The sequence below is a fragment of the Vidua chalybeata genome, chromosome 21 (genome assembly GCF_026979565.1).
Source record: "Vidua chalybeata isolate OUT-0048 chromosome 21, bVidCha1 merged haplotype, whole genome shotgun sequence".
NCBI lineage: Eukaryota > Metazoa > Chordata > Aves > Passeriformes > Viduidae > Vidua > Vidua chalybeata.
In genome coordinates this window covers 1,471,772-1,494,617 of record NC_071550.1, presented here as the reverse complement: position 1 = coordinate 1,494,617, position 22,846 = coordinate 1,471,772, and the positions used below count along the sequence as shown (strand labels likewise).

At 44.4% G+C, this 22,846-nt stretch overlaps 2 protein-coding genes across 17 annotated transcripts in view; one reads left to right on the top strand and one right to left on the bottom strand.

The window, feature by feature from the left end:
• The window catches only part of STRBP (spermatid perinuclear RNA binding protein), a 59,797-nt gene extending 54,859 nt beyond the window's left edge, over positions 1–4,938 (bottom strand). For all 7 annotated transcript variants that reach the window (XM_053962544.1, XM_053962545.1, XM_053962540.1 and 4 more), the window contains exon 1: positions 4,854–4,938. The gene's annotated coding sequence lies outside the window, so the exon portion shown is untranslated. The remainder of the gene's footprint in view (positions 1–4,853) is intronic.
• Positions 1–22,846, top strand: part of CRB2 (crumbs cell polarity complex component 2) — a 112,690-nt gene that overhangs the window by 51,436 nt on the left and 38,408 nt on the right. The window contains exons 1-3 of one of the 10 annotated variants that reach the window (XM_053962524.1): positions 4,522–4,541; positions 5,898–6,067; positions 12,444–12,507. The gene's annotated coding sequence lies outside the window, so the exon portion shown is untranslated. Of the gene's footprint in view, positions 1–1,649; positions 1,781–4,521; positions 4,542–5,192; positions 5,312–5,405; positions 5,446–5,613; positions 5,804–5,897; positions 6,068–12,443; positions 12,508–22,846 lie in introns of those variants that run through there. The other 9 variants (XM_053962527.1, XM_053962521.1, XM_053962528.1 and 6 more) reach the window with 9 other exon arrangements.

Genomic DNA, 22,846 nt, shown 5'->3' with positions numbered 1-22,846 from the left:
TCTATGGGGCAGCAGCAGTTTCTCACCATGGAGTTCATTTACTGCCAAGCCAAATGCCAGGTTCTGCTTTAAAATCTAAATGAATTCTGGTTCATAAGATTTCTTCAAGTTTGTGATATCTCACAGCTACCCACGAGTAAGACTGTTTTTCCCAACCAGATACTCAAACATAAAATTTTTCAATAAAGACAATTTAAACTAAATGCACAAAAAGAACAAGAAGCAGCAAAATTTAATTTACTGGCATAGCCATACACACCCCAATTTTATTTTCTTTTTAAGCACACAATTAAGGGTAATTTAATTCCCCTGTGTAGGCATTACATGAAAAAGAAACATTATTGTAAGAAGAGCTCAGTACTGTTGGTACACAAACCTTACGACAGATAAATTAGACCTTAGGAAAACAGCATATAATTTACATTTTGTTATGTCAATCACCAGGAGCATCTTAGGGCTCTTAAATAGCACACCAAACCACAACATAAGGGAACTAATGTAAATCAACACATGTGGCAGGATCACCCAAGTTTCCACAATCCAAAAGATCCCTAAAATGGATTTCATAAGATTATTCCTCTTCAACATCCACTTACACCTTTAAGTTACCAACAGATTATGACAATATTTTACTACAGATGACTTATAAAGTTTTGCATAGTTATAGAAAAATCAACGACATAAGACCACAAGGGCATGGGGTTTAGTAATTAATCCCTGGTCTTTATTACTGGAGAAAGCAATGGGCAGATGTGCAGGTGGCCCAGAGAAACAGCAGCCTGGCTCAGCTGCATGCAAAATCCAGCCTTGGGTTAGTCCCAGAGTTCTTGGGTTTAGCAGCAAAGGAAGGACAGAGCAGCCCAGGGCCATGCCTTACATACCCCCTTCACAAACAGCAGAACAAATGACATAACCTGATTTTGTTCTGGGGCTTCCCCTATAGCCAGCACCTTGTCCACATTCTGACACCACACAGGAAATTAGTAGAAAGGTCAGGATGTGCAGTGCACAGCAGAGCTAGGAGCACAAGGCAACAGACCAGCATGGGGTGGGCTCCAAGAATTCTGTCCCCTCCTATTCCATGATTACTAGAGTAAGAGGACCAGAAACATAAGGTAATTTAGCTACTAAATAAAGTCTAAAAATCCAGAGTGCAAGATGTTTACTTGCTCATTTCATTCATAAGAATTGCTCTGCAGGTTTTTTGTTTAAGGACATGAATTGAGGTTTTCAAAGAAGTTAAACAGGAACACTGTCCCTCTGTGAGCTGACACTGACACAAACTGTGACAGTTTTCTGTCATCAGTGCTCAGTGAAAAACTTGCACATAAGAGGGAAAAACTACACAAGTGCCAAGAACTGCAGAAGTACAACTGGAAAAAATACTGTCTTTGGCCTTGTAGCTTAAAACAATTATTACTTTTAACAAAAGATACCAGCAATGCCTTTCAGGTAAGGCTTCTCCTTCCATAAATATCAAGTACAAAGTTTCTGTTTGTCAAATCACTTCACAACTACAACAAACGTAGTCAAACGCATGGTTTCTATAGAAGGGTTTGAGACTTGTATTCTTCTGTTCTTTAAATCTCTTAACAGTTTTTTTCATATTGCTTTAAACAGGAATTTTCCTTTTGATTTCCTCACTGCAGCATATTCAGCAGCGAAGCAATCCTCACTTGCCAATACTGCTGGCTTACAGGAAATCCAGGACACCACACCAGCCAAGTGCTCCTCATGTGGCTGTTCAGAAAAGCCCTGGCTCTCCCCAGCCCAGTACAAGGTAAGGCACAGACCCCAAAACGCTGAAGTCTGCTGTTGGCATGGTGAGAGACACCATAAACCCGAACTCACCAGAGCTGGAGGGGAGCCCAGAGAGGTGCAGACTGACCCTCTGCATCCTCACCCCCCAGCATCTCCCTGAGCAGCCAGACCATCCCAGCACCTCCCTCCCACCTGCCCCGAGCACTGCCCTCACCCAGCCCAGTCTGTAATTACACAAACTGCCACTGTTCTGCTTTTCCATATTGAGACTTTGACACATTGGCCACTTCTAGGTGTGTGTACCTCACCCAGCCCAGGACAGAGTTCCATGTTTTAACAGACACTTCGCCAAGCATGTTCATGGTGGCTTTTCACACACTCAGAAGCTTGTTAACCAGCCAGAGCCTTTCCCACTCCCCCTTTCCAGCCATGGATATGCTCTTCAAAGAGCTCTGTTTACATGCCAAGCTACAAAGCAACGTGGAAAAACTGCAGCTTTTATGATTCTACAGTGAGGTTTTTCACAACATGAAGCAGCTTTTTAGACTACTTTTTTTTTTATTTCCAAACAAGATTTCACAGTTCAAAAAAAAAAAAAACACAAAACAACTCCGTCCACCCACAGGCTTTTGAGGACACTGACAGAGGGGCTTCAAAAGAAGAGAGCTCTGCGACCTTAAGCACTGCATCCTGAATGATCATCCATGGGAAAACTGCATACAAGTCAGAAACAAGAGTCACCAAAACCCACATATCCACCACAGTTTAAAACTACTTCTCCCATGTTTAGGTTTGCCATGGCTTGCCTTATGCCACTTATGTACCTTTCCAACTGCGTACTGTCTTCTCATTTACTTCTGAATCTTTGTTTTGAAATCAGCTGTGTCTGAAATTCCGTCTAGGACAAGCCACAAAGCTGGGTTTGGTCACTCCCTCAGCAACATTGACACCAGATACCCCTGGGGCTCCCCAGCACACAGGTATTTCTATGTGGAATCTTCCTCCAGTTCCCCAAGAAATCAAGTCCTAGATTTCCACCTCGTATTTAGCCTGTCAACCACACAGAACAAGAACTGGCACTTTATCAGCATCTTCTTTGTGCAGAGATGAGAAATACTGCCAGTAGTTCAGGAGAAATGACGAGTCTGGATGAACAGCCCTGTGCAAAGAAAGCTCTTTGTAAAACCAGGACTAACCAAACTCACAAGACTAAAGATTCTCTTTGAACTACACATGCCAAAGCAGCACCAGACTGGCACCATCCATGATGAGATTCTGGGCAACACAGCACTGAAAACATGAAACCCTCACTGTTAGCAATCCTACCCTCTCTTCTCCACATCTCCCCCTGCATTCTACGCAACACGAAGCAAAGGGAAATGGTTGGAAAGCTCCAGACAGATGAAAATTATACATGCTAAGAACTTGCAGAGACAAGTCCAACTTCCTAAAAATGACCAGGAATTTAGTAGAAGCTACAGCCAGCTGCAGTCTGCTGACACAGATTGCTCCTTCCTCTCTGCACTGGCAGGAAATAACTACAACCCAGCTTGCACACCTTCCATGGAAGAGGTGGGCTCGTTAAACTGGAAAACGCTTTTGCTCTTCAGAGAGAAAACAACGACCTTGAGCAAACACAGGAGTACAGCAATGCAACCTCTCCAGAGACACGGCCAGGCCTTCCTCGCTTCCCATTCCAAAAGTTTTCTTTTAAGGCCTCCCCTCCAAGTAGCCAGCACTGCTCCATACTCCTTCCTTCCTTCCTCTCTGCCATCACGGCTGCTTCCTTTGGGTCTCAAAAATGGTTACCATGTCTTTAAAAGTCAAAGAAGACTAGACCAAGTCTGCAAACAGTCCTTTCTTCTCTATTCTTTCTAAGGATGTTAAAGTACTTTGCATGAATGGAGGAAATTATTTTAATTTTCTGTCTTTACCGTAGAAGGCCAGGCTTCAAATGTTTGCTAGAACACAAGTATTTTAATTTAAGTTAAACAGCCCAGCTATTTTAATTAACTTACCAGTTTCATAAACATTTTTTGGAACTGGAGATCTGAAACATGTGATATTCTTCACAATAATCCCCACTTCAATCTTTCTTTGTTTAGCTTTCTGAGTTGTCACGACAAAGTACAATAAAACTTTTAAAAACTGTTAACAAACTAGAGGACACAGATACAGAAAATAATTAATTCCAGTGTATCTAGGACCCCCCACATTATAAATTTTCTCTTCTGCCATACCCTGTACAAAAGCTGCTTGGATTGCTCACTCTCTTCTCTCTGTAAATCAAAAGGCACCATTTTCAGAGCCATGTAAATACATAATAAGACATTTAGCCAGATAATGCATATTTCCACTTTGACTCAAAACTCAAGTTTTGCTCTACTCAGTGGCAGGCATGTGACTCCCTGGTTATCCCTTTCACGCTCTCACTTCCAGAAGGGATAGCGGGTTAATGATTACAAAATCCAGTGCAAAGCAAATACAGCATGAAAGACGAGCAAAAACCCAAACAAACCATGGACCATAACACTGATGAGCGCGCCCGGAGCCTGCCCGGGGCCCGGAGGGACTCGGCTGCCCCGCGGGGCCGGGGCGCGGAGGGCGCTGCACCGACCGCGCCGGAGCGAACTTGGGGCCGAGCCCCGAACCCCGGCGGGAGCCGCCCAGCCCGCACCTGGCCGGGACCGCCCGGGGACACCGCGCGCAGCGGCCCGGCTGCGCCCCGGTCCCGCCGCCACCTGCGCGCCCCGCGGACAGGTAACGCGCCCCGCGGACAGGTAACGCGCCCCGCCGGCAGGTGCGCGCCCCGCCGGCAGGTAACGCGCCCCGCGGCCGGCGGAGGGGCGGCCGCCCGCGCACGGCGCCGCCGAGCCCCTCACCCCTCCCCGCCGCCCCCGCCCGCGGCCCCGCGGAGCCCCCCCCGCCCCACCGCGCCCCTCCGCGCGCGCAGCAGCGCCCCCCGCACCACCCCGCGCCGCGTCCTGCCCTTGCCTCCTGCCCGCAGTGCCCGGTGCAGTGGGAGGAGCGGTGCCCGGCGACGGGCCGCCCGCTGCCCCGACCCCTCCCCGCCGCCCGCCCGGCCGCCTCACCCCGCTCGGCGCCGGCCCCGGCGCTGCCCCGCGGCCCCGTCCCGGCTCCGCGGCCCCGTCCGGCTCCTCCGGCTCCGCAGCGCCGAGCGGGGCTGCGCACGTGACCGCGCCCCGCGCCCCCATAGGCTGCGGCTGCCGGGCAACGCGCGCCCGCCCCTTCCCTGCACCTGAGAGCGCCCTACGCCAACTGCGTACGGGGCGCCGCGCCGCCCTGCGCCGGCTCCGTAGCGCCGCGGACCCGGCCGTTTCCTGCAGGCCGGCGCAGCCTTACGGAATCGGCGTAGGGCGGCTCGGCCCGCCCGGCTCCCCACCTGCGGCCGCTGCTCCCCGCGCATCCCGCGCCGTCCCGCCCGCCGCCTGGGGAGCGGCGCTGCCGCTCGGAGCGCTCCGTGGCCGCGCGGAGCGGCAGTGGTTGAGCCGCACCTGGAAACGCCGCTTGCGTAGAGCCCCTCCGAGAGGTCGGTGTGTGTTACGGACTCTCCGTAATGTCGTCAGCGCGGGCGCCGCACCTGAGGGCTCCCGCCGCGCTAACGGCGTAGGCGCGAGCGTGCCGGGCGCAGAGTGCGCAGCGCTGAGGGCACGGGCTGGGCAGGTGTGTGAGGGCAGCGCCGGCCCGGCCCCGGCCGCGCTCGGGGCTCCGCGACGGGCACCGGCAATGCGGCGGCACCGGCGCTACAGCGACCCCAGCCCCGGCCGCGAGCGTGAACAGCTCCGGCAGCCCCGGCCCCGCCGGCTGAGGGGGGCGCGGGCGGGCCCGGGGGCAGGGCTGAGGGGAGGGGGCCAGGGCAGGGGTGCGGCAGGGCCTCGGCCCCTCACGCACCGCCCGACCTTACAGGGTTTAACATCCCGCTGCCACGTCCAAAGCAGTGCAGAAAGAGCAGGTTCCCAAACTGAATTGAGGAATAGGATTTCCATGTGAGCGGTTGAGCTCCTTGTTGAATCCTCAATGGGTGAGGACAAATCAAGGCACTTTTATGGTGTGTTTGGGTAGGTTGGGCTGCAGAAGGAGTGTGGCAGTCAAGGATTTTCATCTTTCTCTTCTAGAGATGAAGACAAATGTGTTTAAGTGAGTTTTCAGCTCCCTGCAATAGTTCTTCCCAATCCTAGACGGGTGGCTGTTCTAGAGCAGATGGGCCCTGCAGTGGAGGTGGAGAGAGCTCCCAGAGCTGATGTTCATCACGTTCCAGAGCAGCCCTGGTGAGCAGAACCTTTAGGTATGAGGAGAGAGGCTTGAGTCTGATGGATTTTCTTTCTTCTTTGTATGTGTGTTACATAGCACAGTTACAGAACTCCATAATTCTCCAGCACTCCATGTGCTTCAACACTCAAATGGCCAATAGTCACTTGAGTGCTTCAGAATTTCTGCCAGATTTTCTAGGTTAAGTGCCTTTTAGAACTCAGCTTCCAGCATACATGTGCATGGCAATCATATTCAATATCACTTTTTATACTTTTCAAAACTGATTTTATACAGGCTGTGAAGATTAAAGACTGGGGAGCTGTATTCCAAAATAATCAGTACACAACATGCTGTGCTGAAGCAACCCCTGAGGGAACTTTGGCCAGAGACTGTAGGATCAGGAGATTTGTGGTGCTGAAGTGAAACAGTAACTTTCATTCAATAGAGTGATTTCAGCATTAGAGTGGAAGTGGAAAGCACGTGTGCATTAATAACTTTATGTGCAGGGAGAGGTCTGCCTTGTTCCAATTAGACTTACATTTTGTGTACTCCTTTGCAAGCCTGTGGCTGAAGTGTCACCCTGGTTCTGAACAGTCAGACATTGCTCTGCCTTTGTAACAGACTTTTATCTCGTCATGTTTGAGGATTGAAAGGAGAAACAAATATGAGGAATCTCAGTTACTGCTTTCATGTCTTGGATCGAGAGATTTCAAAGCGATGAATGAATTTAGCCAAATCTCCTGTGTGACCTTAAAATATTAGTGTGGGCCTTGAAAAGAGGCAGAAGATAATAGCTGGAAATCAAGGACTGGTCCAAGGACTTAACATAAGAACAGTTTTATTTGAAATTAATTGCATCAAATAGAGACACAGCATAAATACAGCGTGGAGAAAGGCTGCTGGGTGGATGGTGGGATGGGAAGGGGCAGCTGTAAAATGAGTGGCTGTGCAGTGCAGCTGGAAATGTAGTGAGGAGGGAAAATCTGCAAGAGACGGCACCTCAGGTAGTGAAGTTATTGCAGAGGTACAAGAAAGATGTTTTCAGCTGTGGTCTGTCTGAGTGAAATCTTGAATTTTTCTGTGGAGTTTTCCCTTGGGTTAATGATTTGCTAAGGGCAAAAGCACAGAGGAAAGGGGATTGATGGATTAATTTAGAATACAGGGGATAGAAAGAGCTTTGGCACTGCAGTACAAGGATATACATTTAACAAGGAAAAGAACATCTGAGGCTTGGAAAAAAGTTAAAATCTGTCTTTAGGCTTCATGGAATAAAAAGGAAGAAAATTGAATTCATAGCTCTAAGTATAGTCAATAAAAGATGGGGATTGAATTGTACCAAAAGCAACATGGAATTAAGAGTCACCTTGGTGAAAGTTGAAGTAATTAACAATAATTATGCTCTTTCTTGGGACAAAATACCCCTAAGTGAGCAAGGATGAAATGCAGCCTGTCAGATTTCAAGTGTTTGGTATTGTTTACAGACAAATGGGAATGCTCCTGTAGTGCCCGAGGGAAGAGGGATTTTTTTCTTGTTGTAACTCAGAAATCTCTGTTTGAGACTTACCATTGTCCAGTGACCCAGTTCTTTATGGGTTTCAAATTCTGCCTTTAGACATATACTAAAGTTAATGGGATTTGTGCAAAGATAGCTGAGGACAGAATTTGAATTGCAAAAAATAACTTCATGTGCATGTCTTTTAAAAATCTTCATAGAAAAAGCTCTCTTTACATGGGAAATTAGTCTAAGATTGATACAGCAAATAGTTTTATTTTGAAAAATCCTTACAAGATCTGTATTAATTTTTATTTTAAAGTGTATCTCAGGCATAGAAGGGAGAGAATCAAGCCGGTAAGTATCCAGTGTAGAGGATACTTAAAAACTGAGAATTTGTGCTGCAAAACAAAAGATTATATGCTTTATGCTGGCAGTCATTTGCATATCTAACTCTTCACCAAGTTTTACACAGTGCTTGCTAGTATCTGTTGCAACTGTGAATGATTCTCTGAGCTAGAGCAAAGGAGATAAAATCGTATTGGAGGAAAATTAGATGCCAGGAGAGGAGGAATCACACCACGAAATGTTGCACTGAGCTCCTCAAGTCCCAGAGCAGGCTCTGCAGGGTAACATTTCAGAGATCTTTTAAGCATTAGGGATGAGGATCAGCTTGAAAAGCAAGCAAAACTGGAACTAAGGAAATGGGAAATACTTTCAGGTTATGACTAATGCAATTATTAGAGCAGCTACTGAAGGCACTGTGGTGGATTTAGCTTCAAATAAGAACGGAAGTTATGCCATGTGTGAGTGATTCCAGGTTGGGTTACAATTTAGAAGTGCAATTAGTGAGTTACCTGTTACTTTATATCAATTATTAAAAACAACAAAGGTCTAGGTTAAAAAAAGAAGAGTGCATGTCTCAATATGTGCTGCTCTACTTGTTAATTTTCTGCTTTCACTTTCTTGTGTGAGGTGTCTCAGCCTTGCAGAGTCGTGGTACAGAGTGTTCCTTAAAGCAGGATGTGAATTGCTCTTGAGCGGAGCAGCGCTCACCTGCCAGCCCCTGTGGTGGGGCCCTGTCACACCATCCCACACTTACCTGCTTTGGCCAGAGCCAGCCCAAAGGCAGTGTCTGTGCTCACCCGCAGGCCAGCAGCTTCCTGAAACATTTGTAAACACAAGTGCTTTAATCTTATTTTTATAGGTGCTCTTTAGGACAGAGGGCAGCGCTCGGCATTCCTGACAGCTCAGACTGTGCTGCCCTCAGTGCTCTCTCTGGCTGTGTCCTCACCCCATCTGGCAACTGCTGAATGTGTAAAACTTTTCTTCTGGTGGTCATGGCAAAACTCATAGCAGTAAATACAGCTTTGAGGGACAGTACCAGGCTCCACGGGAGAGTTGATCTGACCCAGCAGAGCATTCCTCATGAAATAAGAAGGCCTGGAAGCAAATGATATTACCAACCTTCAGTGGGCATTTAATTACAGTTTCTAATTAAGGTGATGCCCTAAATGGTCATGTGAAGTCTCCTGATCTGTAACATGGTGTAACATGACATATCAACATGGGGTGTTGGTACTTCATCTGCACTGCAACATTTTTGATGTGAATGAAGGTGCAGGTGCCTGTTGTGCCCATGGAAACGGAGACTGCAGCTGGTTGCAGGGCATCTCTGCTGTGTGAGCTGTGAAGCAAAAGGGGCAGAAGGAAGCTTCTGGGGTCCTGCCTGTGGGGTTGGCAGTATTGTATGCAACAAGCTGCACACTGCAGTTTAAGGGTGTGAAGTTGCAAAGACTGAGCACTGGTCTGTAACTCTGCTCTCTAGACATGCCCAGACCATGTGAACAGACATCCAAGGCAGGACTGAACTTCACAGAGCTTCACAGTTTTCAGTCTTCATATTTCTTAAGACACATTTGAGATTCTGTGATCACTGAGCCCTCTCAATGACTGTGGCTGATGTGGTTTGCACTTCCGGGTTACTGGGCTTGTAGACATGCTGAACAAATCTGGAAATCAGCTGTTTTTTTCTGCTTGTGGGTAGGACATGATCTCTGTTTATCTCACATCAATATGAGATAAGTATTTTCATTTGTATCAGTGGCAAGTAGGTAAATATTTGGGGGTATATGTACATCCTTTCTAGAAAAACAGAGATACAGTTGTAAGAATTGTTGTTTTAGGGAAGAGTGTGATTGAACCAAATAAGGGATGACAGGAGTTTGGTGCAGGTCCTTAGACAGATATATTAGGGTGGGTTTTCTCCTTTTCCTTTGAAGTTTGAGATTGAAACCTGCCATCATTTCAAAGCAGAAACAACTTGGGTGGCCTTTTTATCACTAATAATCAGAGCAACTAGGCAGGACTGACTCCACTGAAAAGAGGCTCTGTCATACAAAAGGTTTCTCAGGTCAAGATTAAAAGCAAAACAGCTCTCATCACATGAGCCTTTGTACTGCACCCATATTTTCTAAATGCTGTTGGCTTATCTTTAATGTTTATGCTGCTATCAAAAATAAACCCAGCTTCTGTCTCCCCGGGTGTTGTATTCAACATCAACAGTGAATAGGCTTTTTCATTCCTAAATGCTAATTTCCTTTCTGTTTTCAATCTGTTTCTGGTACAAAAAAATTTTGTTTTCACTGGGTTTGGTTTCTCCCCTCTTTGGTTTTTTAACTTCAGGTTTTCTCCTTCCCATATCTGTTTCTGTCTTGGTAATCAGTATTTTTTTGGTGGACGCAGTAGCTGAGTGTCTATCAATGACCCTGAAGCCTAAAGCTTGAATCAGAGTTTGAGTGCAGCTGGCAGCACAGTCATAATAATTTAAAGAAAAAAAAAGCTTTACCAAGATTAATTTTTCATCAGCAGACTGTGGGGTACTCTTAGGAATAATTGTAATTGTCTCACTTTGAACTGTGAACAGAAATATGGCCTAAAAATCTTGCTATAATGAGAATTTTGCTTCTAATGAATTAGTGTTATAACTTCATAAAAAATGTTGTGATGCTAGAGCCAGAACTCAATGGCGTTTGGAAGCTGCTCGCAGGCAGTACCCTTGGGATAAAACACTGACCTTGCTGAAGGTGGTGAGGGTGTTTCCTAAAGCCACCAGTACCCGACCCCAGCACGGCATGTGGCTCGCAGCAGACTGTCAGCCTCCTGTTGGTTCAAGTGGCTGAGGCTCCAGAGCAAACACACAAAGTCCAGCATGCTGAAGCCTGCAGGTGACAAATGGGAGTTGAGCAGCACCAAGGGCTCTTTGCAGTCTGCTTTGTCTCCTCTCTGATGATGTGCTGTCCCCTCACGCTGCACAAGCTAGAAGTAACCTTTCCATGTTTGAGACTCTTCACTCTGTGTACCCATGAAGCTGCTGCTGAGCTGACTGGTTTTGTCACATAATATGATAAATGGAAAACAGATCTACAACAGATACAAGTCATATTCCAGACTTCAGGCATGTACCTCAAAATTTCATCAACTTTGATATGCCAAAATGTTATCTAAATGTGGATATTCAGTAGCTGGAGATGTCAGTGAGCTGTGACTAGCAAATGAGCTGTGTGTCTGCTGAAACACTGAGAAAGATTTGGATGCCTGTGTCGTAGGAGGTATGGAGACTGCAATGCTGACCATCAGTTTTGAAGTGTATCGCATTTCTCTCAAAGGGAAAATTGAGCCCAGCCTGTAAAGATGGTGGACAGCCCAAATGTTTGGACAAATAGTTATCCTTGTGATGAGCATTTACAGTACAGGATTTCCCAGGGTTTTCTCACCCCAGTGCAAGTCCAAAAGGGTCAGATTAGGCATTTGAACAGAAATGTACCTGTATTTTGGGGAAAGTATATTTTACATGTACTTTCCCACGTTCATCTAAGCTTGCTTGCATTAAGAGTGGGAAGTTGAGCACTGTTGGTGTATCTTGTATCCTGGTTGTTCTTTTTATTTTAATTCACCTGCCAAATAATTTTAATATGTGCATCTAGTGCTATCCTACTTGGCCTTCCTGTTACAGATGCTGTGCAGCAGTTCTGCCTCTTGCTCTGGTGTTCAGCCTTTCTATCAGTTAACTCAAATAAATGTAAAAATTCTGTTAGATGCAAGTGTCCACAGCGCTATAACTTTTTATTTATCCTGCTTGTTCTTTGATGACCTAAATTATTTCAGCTGTTCTAATTACTTATTTAAGAACTATTGATCTCTCAGGGTTTTTTGTGGAATAGTGTGTCTCACAAGCAGCATTATAGCTGCCTGCAAATTAAGGCAAGCAGACAGACTGTAGTAATGCTGTAGTAACCAGCTTATTTTAGGTGGCTTATTTTAGGCTAAGTTTTATGTGAAATATTTATGGTTTTTGTGGTTTGTAGTGTGTAACACTAAAATCTCTAAATTCTTCTGTGCTTTAGGTCATCCTAGCTATGAAATGGGAGATGGTGGGGATTTCCTGAGGGTTTAGAAAGCTTGTTTCATAATTTGTGTTTGAAGTCAGCATGGTGTGTTTGTTGTAGATATCATTTAGTGTAACAAGGTTTTGTTATCTGCAAAATTAAAGTATTTTTAAATTATAGGGAATGTAAAATGTGAAAGCCAAAGGAAAAAAGAGATTCTGCCATTTCCTTTCAGTTTTGCTGCATTGTGCATCTTGCAGTTAGTCCCAACCTGTGTTAGCACTCCCTCTGGATAATGATCTGCCCTTCTCCCAAGGGACAGCACAACCAAGGCAAAGCTGCTCCTCTCTTCTGTGCTCACTAATTGATCTCTGGCTTGGCCACTTCCAGCAAGGTCACAGAGCTGGCAGCTACAAAAACAGTGTTCTGTGGAAAATTTAAAGGGGAAGAGTAGAAGTACTGAGGATGGGATTATAATTTTTTTTTTAATTCATAAACAATTTATTGGATCTTCTATTTTGTTTCTGCAGAAGTCTGAAACTTGGAAAGGACTGAAAGCAGAAGATTGTCCATTGTAACCTGTTCCTGCAATTTGTGAGTGAACCCTATCCTGCAAATTGCTCTTTTCTCACTTTGTAATTCCACTTCCATTTTTATTAGAACACAGCATGAGTATTTCTATTCAGATCCTGTAAAGGCAAAATGATTCCTAAACAAGTATAGTGTCATCTTCTCACATTTTTTTCTTTGCAGAAGGTTTGTCAAGCTGGCCTTGAAAGGCATTCCTGTGTTTGGGTTTTGTTTTCTTTTTGCAAAATTGCTTGCAATCATTCATGCTCCTTTCTCAGAGCTGACTCTTGGTTAGTTCAGGTGCTTTACCGTTAGAAAGGTGATGGGAATTTGGAGTTAAAAAACCTGGACAAACACCCCCCCAGGCTCAGTGTGGCAGTGCGGGTGTCGCTCCTTGAGCACCGTGCCAGTCCCTGTCAGTCAGGGCAGGGCCTTTGTGGGGCTCTCAGGGCCGGGGCTGTGCTCGGCAGGGAGAGCTCCCGCAGCCCTGCCCAGGCCTCTGCGTGCCTGGCTTACAGCTGGGTGCCATGCTGCAGGGAGCAAACCCAGGGAGAGCTGCAAATAAAAACATGCATTGGCACAGCTTATTTACTTGGAAAGCTGAAGACTGTACAGGCTTTGAATAAAGGAAATGGGCCAAAATCTGTGAAGGCAGGGCTGGAATACTGAGGGCAGAACAAAGCTGTGCTGCATTATTAGAGGATTCATGAATGATGTGGCAGAGAGGGGGAAAGGGGCTTGGTTGACCTGGTGTGATCTAAAAATACATAGAATGTGCTATACAGAGTCATAGCTGTTGTAGCATCTTTAAAGGATAAAATATGCAGCTTCCTCTGAAGTGGGAGGATGGCAGGGTCTCACAAAGCAGGCGTTCAGAAGCACCTTGTGTGGAATACTGTCCATTCACATGATCCAAATCACAGTGAGTAGCATGCACTGTCTTTGTAGTTGCTCTCAATAAGCTGGTAATTGAATTATGAGATAAATATTGAAAGATTAGACACCATGTCTTTGGGAGAGGGGTGTAGAAGCAAGCCTAACTTGATTATTGCATCAAATCAATTTTCTGTTCATTGTGAGTTGAAGCAAATAGTTGATGGTTCAGAACTCCTTATGCTCCTTCTGTTACAAAGAACTCTGCCAGTGTTTGGTGTTTTAACTCTTGTGTGAGACATGATACCACAGAGAGGGAACAGAAAAAAATTAAATTGTGTTAAATTGTCATAAGCCCCTGAGCTGATGAACTGGTTTGATACTGTTTGTTCCACTAGAACTCGAAGCGATTAATTGAATAAACATTTGTTTGAGTCTTTAATTTGTCTATAAATATGTATAGTAACTAATGAGGAGGCAAGAAATCATCTTGAGAGTCACCTTGAGCAGAGGATAAGCATTCCTGGTGCATTCCTGGGAAGCAGCGCTGTGGTGACGGTACCCAACCTCTGCCACCGCGTGGCAGCTGCAGCTCAGTGCCGGGCCGGGGCTGGCTGCAGAGCCGCGCTGCTCCCGCTCGAGGGAAGGTCATTGTGCCTCGGGGAAAGACAAAAGCACAAATATTCCTTCTGCAAAATCACACCTGGAGTTTCAGAAGTTCTCCCTGCACTAACCAAATGTCAGCCTGTGTGTGGGGCTGTATCTGAAGTTGACAGTGTCTGTTTTCTGCACGAAACTTGCTTCAGGGAGCAGGGTTTTGTGTTTCGCCCAGTGTGAGGCACAATCTAAGGAGGAGGTGGGGTGGAGGTGGAGAGATGTTCTTTGTTGATGTCTGGCTATGGAAATGCATAAGGACAGACCAACCTGTAAAACTGTCTCAGAGGATTAATACTTTATCCACTATCGCTTCTCTAAATAGTCTCTATTTATTCATGTGTAATACACAACTGTGCATTTAAAGTGAAAAATAGTAAATAGAATACAAAAGCAAATGGAAAGAAGAGTATGAAAGTAAGGACTGAGAGTGGAGTTTTTGTGCTCATGCATGATTTCTGTATGTGTACATTTATTATAGATCCACTATAAGTAGCAATGGCAGAACTTGGGATAATGGTTAGTGTTGACTAATGATATAATGATTAAAGTTGACTTTTGTTTCCAAGGGACCTTACAGCCAGATTATATGGCATTACAAGAGACAATTAATGTCTGTGCCTCACAGAAATGGTGAAGGTGTAAATATTGACTTAGCATAGCAAAAACAGTTATTACAGTCAACAGAATGGTAAAACTGCAGATCAGACAAATGCCATACTTTATTACAAAGCACTGACTGATATGAAAGGTGTGATCTGTATTTAAACACTTGACATTAAGTAAGTTAGGTTTTATAGGTTTAAAGTACCTATGGATTACATTATTCTTGAAGAGTACTTGGGCTAAATAAGGGCACAGCAGGATCTAGGGGAAGTAATTGCTCACCAGCAATGGAAATGTGCTCCTCTGAGGGGGCAGCAGGGGTTGCTGAGCAGGGTGAGACAGCTCCTTGCTGTGAGAATGGGTGTGCAAAATGCCTGGGAATGGCAGGCTTCCATTAAACTGGAGAGAGCCTGGTGCAGAGCACAGTCTTGTCTTATCCTGGGAGGAAGTGCCAGTGCACAGTGCTGCTTCCTTCCACCAGAATTCCTGCGTGCCCTCTGCTCCATACATAATTCAGATGCAATGCATAATTAAAGGACTATGAAGCCACACTTACTTTCATGTATTTAAATTCCTTGATGAGCCGTAGATGGGTTTTGCCTGGTCTGTGCTTTTGCTTTGTCTGTTTCTGTAGTTTGTTGAAACAGTGAGGACCATGGCCCAGTGAGTCAGCAGTTCCTGAGAACCACTTCCAAAATACTAATCAGTGCTGTCAGAATTAGTATTCTGTTAGAAAAAAAAGTATAACTATATAACAAAGACTAATTAATTTGCAGAATCATAGATTCACTTCCTCTGTTAGCAACATCATTGTAAAGCACAGCCTTTTCAAAGTAAAAAACCCTAACTTTTGAAGAGTACAGATCTAACAGTAGCAGCAAAAAAGCTCTGCCTTGAATGGCCTAGACTATGATCCTTCCTAGGAATAGTGTCTGTGTGGCAGCTAAGTGTGTACAACATCTGTTTTCTCATACAGGTCTGCAATAAAGACTGGCTTACACAAAAGGGAAAACATCAATCATACATCTTGAACTTTCTCCCTATTCCTTTCTGTTCTAGATTCCATCTCTTTAGATCAGTAGTTTGTGACTGGATCACATGATGGTATTTCCAGTACTTCCAGTGCTGTAATTGCTCTGAGTGGAAAGAATTGCTGAGGTGCCCTGGGCTTTTGCATTTCAAAGATTGGATGTGTAACATTTTATATATTTAATCACCATCAAGTAGAGTGTTTGGATCTAAGCTATTTAGAGCAAGTGTCTGTGCTGTTGCAACCCACTCAGGGCCCTGAGGAAGACCTATGAACAGAGAGAAGGCTCAGATTTCTTTGAGTAATTCAGTATTGCCAAATACTTTGATTTGCTACAGCTGCTGGAGAAGTGTTGGGAAGATCTAACCAGAAAACCTGGTGTTAGAAAAGATCTGTTTAAAGATTCAGAAGATTCAGAAAAATGCTGCTGCTCTCTCCTCTGAGCACCAGAACTGTGAAGAAAACTTAACTTATGTTGAGCATGAGGTAGAAATTAATATCTGAAACATTCTTCAAAAACAGAATTGAAGGCTAACATGCTTTTAAGTTCATGGCAGGAAGAGCCTCTTCTTTGCTTGAACAAGTTACTGTTTACAGCAATTTTTCTTTGCTTGAATGAGTTACTGTTTACAGCAATTTTAATAAAGTATCTCCTGGCAAAAAGACTAAGTTGTAACATCTCCAAACCTTTTATAGATGAAACAGTGTCCTTCAAAATCCACACTGCTCAGTTAAACCTTGATAGCATGTGTTGTGATGGGGTTACCTAGCCTTTGATAGACTGTATTAAGCCTTTTCCATTTTATCTTGATAACATTTAGTTCCTTCCAGTTTTGCAATGTTTCTCTTCTGTACTTTCCCTTTTTTTTTTTTCCTCCTTCTGGAAACAAACAGCCCGAAGCATTATTCTGTCACTTGGGCACCTCTGAAGAGCTCCACTACTCAAAATTTGCATGAATACTCCTGCAAGCAGTTTAATTCCAGGGTCTGCTGTGCTACTGCTGTAGCCCTCACCCTGCCCAGTGCCAGGACCTGCCCTGCTCCATGGTGTGGATCCCCAGCCCATCCCTGGGGGCTGTCAGACCCTCTGTCTCTGATGTTAAGTACCTGTGCTTATCCCAGCCTGTAGTAATTGAGGCATTTTTCTGACAGGTCACTACAAACAGGATTTCACAGCACCAGGATCTCAAACAGAGGGGCTCTCACTTTATTCTTTTTTCTGTTTCACACTTTGTTATGACACCTCCATCTGTTTGCTGTTCTGTGCTTGTATCATTGCTGTGAAAAGATAATGCCATTGCATCTTTTCTTCTCTCTAAAGACAGAACAGATGACATAAAGTTTCCCTCAAAGCTTGCATGATCCAGTGGTTTTGACTCACTGGACAGCTGTCATTCAGGATTTATTCCCTCTCTATATAGGTTTTCGGACCTTTGACAATCTTGTGACCATCACAACCTGCTGGAATGTGGAAGGACAGAGCTCCCTAGGAGCAGGTTCTCCACTGGCCTGAAGTGTAAGAAGCCTCCTGCAATTGTTAGCTGTCTTTAATTGCTTCTTTGGGCTTTGAGTCAGATGCGAAGTGTAGAAGGCACACAGTAATTAGGGATCTGTCTGCCTTCTTCTGGCACTCTGACTGCTACCTGTTGTCCCATGAACAGCCATCATTCCCAGCCTTTGAATTGGGATGAATTCATCTGCTGCTCTGCTCCTTCACTGTATAGTAATTGATACTTGCATTTATGATACTACATTGTATAACACAGTAAAATCCTGAAACTGGGCAAATGTGCAATATGACAGGAAAGTGAGAGCTCACCAATGTATTTCCATAGTTCAGTCCCTACCTCTGCTTTGGGAACACTTGTGCTGTAGAGAAACAAGCTGGGTAGCACTTAGAAAATGCACTTGCAGGTGGAAGGTACAGGATGCAGAAACTGTGAGTCTGAGGAACATACAGAAAAAGCCCTTTCTGCATCCTGGGGTTGGTACTGCCTTTCCCTGGGTTTCAGTTCTTCCGCAGCAAGGTCTGATCTTAATGGTTCTGCACTGATGGAGAATTTTGAGTATTCTGTTTCCCAAAGAGGATCCTTAAAGAGTGTGATGTGGACTGTGGAATGTTTTACTTTTCCTGTAGCAGCATGTAATTGTTTTTGAGTGCCTTTCTGTAAGCAATTGACTTTAGTTGAAGCACTTGCAATTGCTGAGTTCCTGCTGCTGCTCATGTCAAGGCAGCTGTTGGGGCAGTTCCTGTGTTTGCAGTGGCAGAGCACAGGGGGAACACTGTCATATGGATGGTGCTGCTGAGGAGTTGGGGAGCAGCAATAACCTCCTGACCCTGTGGAAATGCAATCCCAACAGCAGCCCTGGTCAGATACTCATGTGAGTGAGGCTGTGTGCCATGAGTAAAGGTTTGTGGTGAGGGCCAGGCATGTCTGTCATGGTTAGCACAGTGTAGTCTGCTTCCTTCTTTTCAACACTTTGTCTGCAAAAAAATGTGAGCTTTTCTTGTCGTAATTGGTTTTGTGCCTTATTAACTGTTAGTCTCTGTGCCAACATACATAATGACTGGGCTCTGTTGTGCTCACCATTGTCTCTGTTGTGGCTTGGTTTTCAGGATACACATTTATTTTCTTTCCCATAGGATGGTGGCCTAGTGGGCCACAGTGGGGAGGGGTCATTAAGGCTGAGTCAATAGATCTTTGTGCATCAGCGGATGCTCAGTTGCAGATGCTGCAGCTGCCAGTCCATCCCCTAGGCTGCTCCTGAAGCAGGACCTTCTGCAGAGGCACTGCCTTAGGAAAGGACGTGCTGTGGTTCCAATCTGTACTACCCTGAAAGGAGCACATTGCTCTTGCATTGCTATCGAGCAGTGTCATTCAGAGCATTCTCTGAAAAGTGAAGTGGCCAGAGCAGACATAATAACGGCTCCATCAAATATTGATAAAGTAGGATTATTAATTAGAATAGGGGTGTAGGATTAAAATGTCCCTTGAGTTGCATTCCCCATTTGATGTGAGAGTGCGGTTTTGTGGTCAGAGAGTGGGAAGCTCAGGATAACTGGAATCTTTTCTTATCTCTTCAATGTGTTTGCTTAATGTCCTCAGTGGTTCATGGGATATATAATACTATTGACCAGAGCTGCTAGAATTCCAATATGCTCCTATGGTGGCACTGCTGGGAGTGAACTTTACAAGGATATCTCTGTTAGTGTATTTTGGTCTGGTTTGTAGCTCATAAAAAAGAAAATCCCCTCTGACTAAGCTGGTAATTTGCAGTCCTGTTGTCCTGGAGTCTTGTCCTTCCTCAAAGAGCTGCATGTCTTTGTGAGAGGGTGAAAACACTGGATCAGTTCCATGGAGCATATGACACTGGACCACTTGGCCCTCAGGTGCAGTGAAGGATAACATTTTGCTTCTGACAGTGTGTGTAGTGTTGAACTAAATAGATATCAAAGCAAAGAGAATGAATTGAATTTCCCAGTTACACAGCCCTGGTGTAAAAAGGAGCTTTCAATGTCTCCCACTTGAAAAAGACAGCACAGGTTAGCTACGAGATTTCCTTTTAGAACAAAGCCCTGATCTGCATCACTAATAACAGCTGAGGTATTAAAATTGAAAGAATTTCCCTTTTAATTTCTTTTTAACAGTATCTGCATTCTCTGTGTCACTGGTGTTAGCTTTTCTTTTCCCACAGTTCTGGTCCATCAGGACAGTGCAGTAAGGATTTATTTTCCTCTTAAGGTTCTTCCTGGTTCTAATATTCTAAAAGAAGTGGTTTGGACCTGTTATAATCATACAAGTTCTGTAAATTCATTATTTCATTCCTGTGCAAAAATTGTGTGTTCTTGGGTCCCTCAGAATGTGTCTGTGCAGCAGCAGTTTAAGCTGACAGAATTCTCCAATCTGAAGCATCTTCTCTTTTTTTTTTTTTAATTTCTTTTCCCCTTCTGAGTGTTTCCCTGCTCTCTCTAGAGCCATTAGATGCTCTGACCATGCACTTCAGGAGATCAATATGCTTTTGGCATTCACAGGCATTATTATTCTGAGACGGTACGACTGCTATGTATTCATCCTATTAACATCTGCTCAAAATTCCCAACAACCCAGCACAGATAACAGAGAATGACCGTGTTGTCCTTGGTCAGGCTCTGTGCAACAGATGTTGACACCTGGTTTATTGTTGGACAGATTCCACTTCCCCCTTTACTTTGTTTTGACCTCATTTCACCCCGGAAGCTCCGTTTCAGCTGGAGATGGATGAATGAACTGGGAAGCGTTGTGTCCACTGCTGCTGTGGCAATTCCTCTGTGTTACTGCCCAAATAAGTTTTTTTAGTTCCTACATTGTAGAGGCCAGTTCTGACCTAGCAGTGAGATTCCAGCAGCCCTCGAGGATGTGCCTGTAATGGAAGCACCATCTCTGCAAAGCAATAGAAAAAGACAAGAGTCTGCTGGGCAGATTCAACAAATCAATGTCTTGTGGCTGATGTAACAGAGGATTATGAGCTTTAAAGTCATAGAAAGAGGATGAACTGTGGCTTTGACTTCAGTGATAACTCTGTGGATATTGAGTGGTGGGAATGCAATGTCAGCTTTCTGATTGTACCAGATTGTGGCAATAGGGTTAAGTTAGGAGGGGAAAGAAACAAGGAAATTGGAGCTAAGTGTATATCAGTGTGGAAGTTAATAGCCACGAATGGGATTCACTGTTTTAAAATCCTGTCTGAAGGATGTAACCTCTTATGAATGGAAAGAAACTGTTTCAAGGGGAAACACAATGTGTTGACATTGCTGGCTTCCCCCCCCTGCATTTTGGTTGCTTTGGTTTTCACATTGCTGTTCTCCCAAAAGTTGGTTGCTATAGTAAGAGGTTAGTTCAGATTGTAATGTGCTTAAGATTACTTTGGGTTAACTCTGACAGCCAAAATAAAATTAAAGGTAATCATTTGCTCATCCAAGATTTCAGGGAAATGCCTGTATGATTCCTCAGGTTAAAAGAGGAAGTGTTATAACAGCCCATACAAGTTGACTTTTTACCTTCCTAAGTGAAAGAAAGCTGTAAAATCTCAGAAATACTGGCTACTGATTAATCTCCATTGGCCTGAATCAAAGGAAATGCAAAAGCCAAGTGAACCTATGTTTTTAACAAGCTTTACAGGAGGCAGAAATGGAATTGAAGAAATCTTCACTTAGTCTCATATATTACAAGTGGCAGTGGTTTGTCATTTTCTCAGAACACACACAGACACACACACATACCCCAAATAGATTTTCTTTCTTCTTGGATTCTATTTTTTCCAGCATGCTTGCCATAGTGACCTCCTGCGAAGGGAGACTGGCAGAAATATGCAAAGTTCAGAATCATGCACTAAAAAAGGGTTTGGATCAAATGGAGTTTAAACCTTCAGCCAAGGTTTTCTTTGAAAATCACTGATGGGCCCTCATGACCTTCCAGTGACTCACTGAAGGTGTGGGTTAGCAGAGCCAAGGGGCCACAGATCACTTCGGACACCACAGAGCAAAGCTGAGCTTCTGCTGCTCTCTGTGATTTTGGGAAGCTCAGCCATCTGTATTTGGCTTCCCTTCTGCTCCTAGAGACAGCAGAGGAAATTTTACTAAAGTCCTGTAATAGATGGGGACCTAAAGCTGAACTGGAAGCAAAAACGTTCATAATTTGCCCAGAGAGTGTAGCTGGGCTGGCATATGGAGTCACTCCCAAAGCTAGTGAGAGTTAAATTGTCAGGTTTTTGACTTCTGTCTCATAAAGCATTCAAGCATAACAAATGGTGCTGACACACTGGCCTTGGCATGGAAAACTTCTTTAAATATACAAGATGCTGCTTCTTACTGGGGTATATATAAAGTTGGCTTAGATGCAGTGAAGTTTCTTGGGGATAAAATGGATAGTGTTCCAATACGCTGTCAATTATGTTTCTTTCCAGAAATTATACATATAATTGGTAAATTGCAAGGCCAGATTGACATTAAATAGTTGATTTTAAGTATTATAATTATTTTTATGTTTTTCCCCGTAGTTCTTGGGAGGATTCTAGATCCATCCACTTCAATATTTTGTATACAGCCTCATAGGAAGCCTTCTGTGTGCCTCATCAGAGAGATGCTTAGGTGCTTATTCTTGCTTGTACTGAAATGGTTGTAAACCAGATGAAGTGGTGCTTCATGGTGCTTTTACCAGTTCTTGGAAAGTTTCTAGATCCATCCACTTGAATATTTGTATACAACCTCATCAGAAACCTCCGTTTTTCTTTTTTATTCCCAAAAGCCATTGAGCAGATTTTGTTTCAGACATATTGATGAGCTCCTGTGCACATTCAGCACACCAGTTAGCAGAGCAAGAGTTTCAAGCATTTGTGCTGCAGATCAATATCTCCTCTGACAGAAGCCCAGCAGGAGCAAGGTTTGCCTGCTGTTGTGAGACATGAAGTAGAAAATGTGCATAAACCATGCTGGCTAAGAGGAGTGGCACAGAGCTTCCCTCAGGGCAGAGGGAGTGCTGAAGCCTTTGTCTCTGGTCCAGTTCTGCAAGTAGAAGCAAACAAAAATACTCATTTGGAGACCATGAGAGTAAGCTTGGATGCTGTTGACACTTATGTGAAGATCTGTATTGGTCATTCTTAGAGGTTTGTTAAGCAGTCTGACTAATGGCTAGTGATGGAAACACCAGGGTTTAGCATCCCAGCAAAATGGCAGTGTGTGCTGCCAGAGCCTCTCAGCCAAGCTAGAGCAGATCCAGCAACTCGTGCTCACCCACTTTAGGTAGGGCCATTGTTCTGGGGCATTTGTGAACTAGAAACAATTGACTCACATGGGAGATCCAGTCTGTGAAGTAATTATGCTAATACTGGTGTGAAACAGTACTTTCAGTATTTTTCTAATATTTCTAGTATTTCCTAGAAAGGCAGGAGTGTGCCAGCCCAGAATACTGGAAATACTGGACAATATCCCCACCTTTGAGTCAGGAAACTGAATGTGGGACTGTTTCTTTATAGTTGTTCCTTGACTTCATACTGACAAATCTGTGTTTAGTTGACTGGATTAGATTTGGAGATAACAGAAGTGTTTAGTGTTCATTGAGGTGCAAATACACAAAAGTGAGCTCCACATCTTTGGCATCTTGGAGAACATTACTCATTCCTCAACATCTGGCACATTCGTGATCTGCATCCATTTTAGTTCCT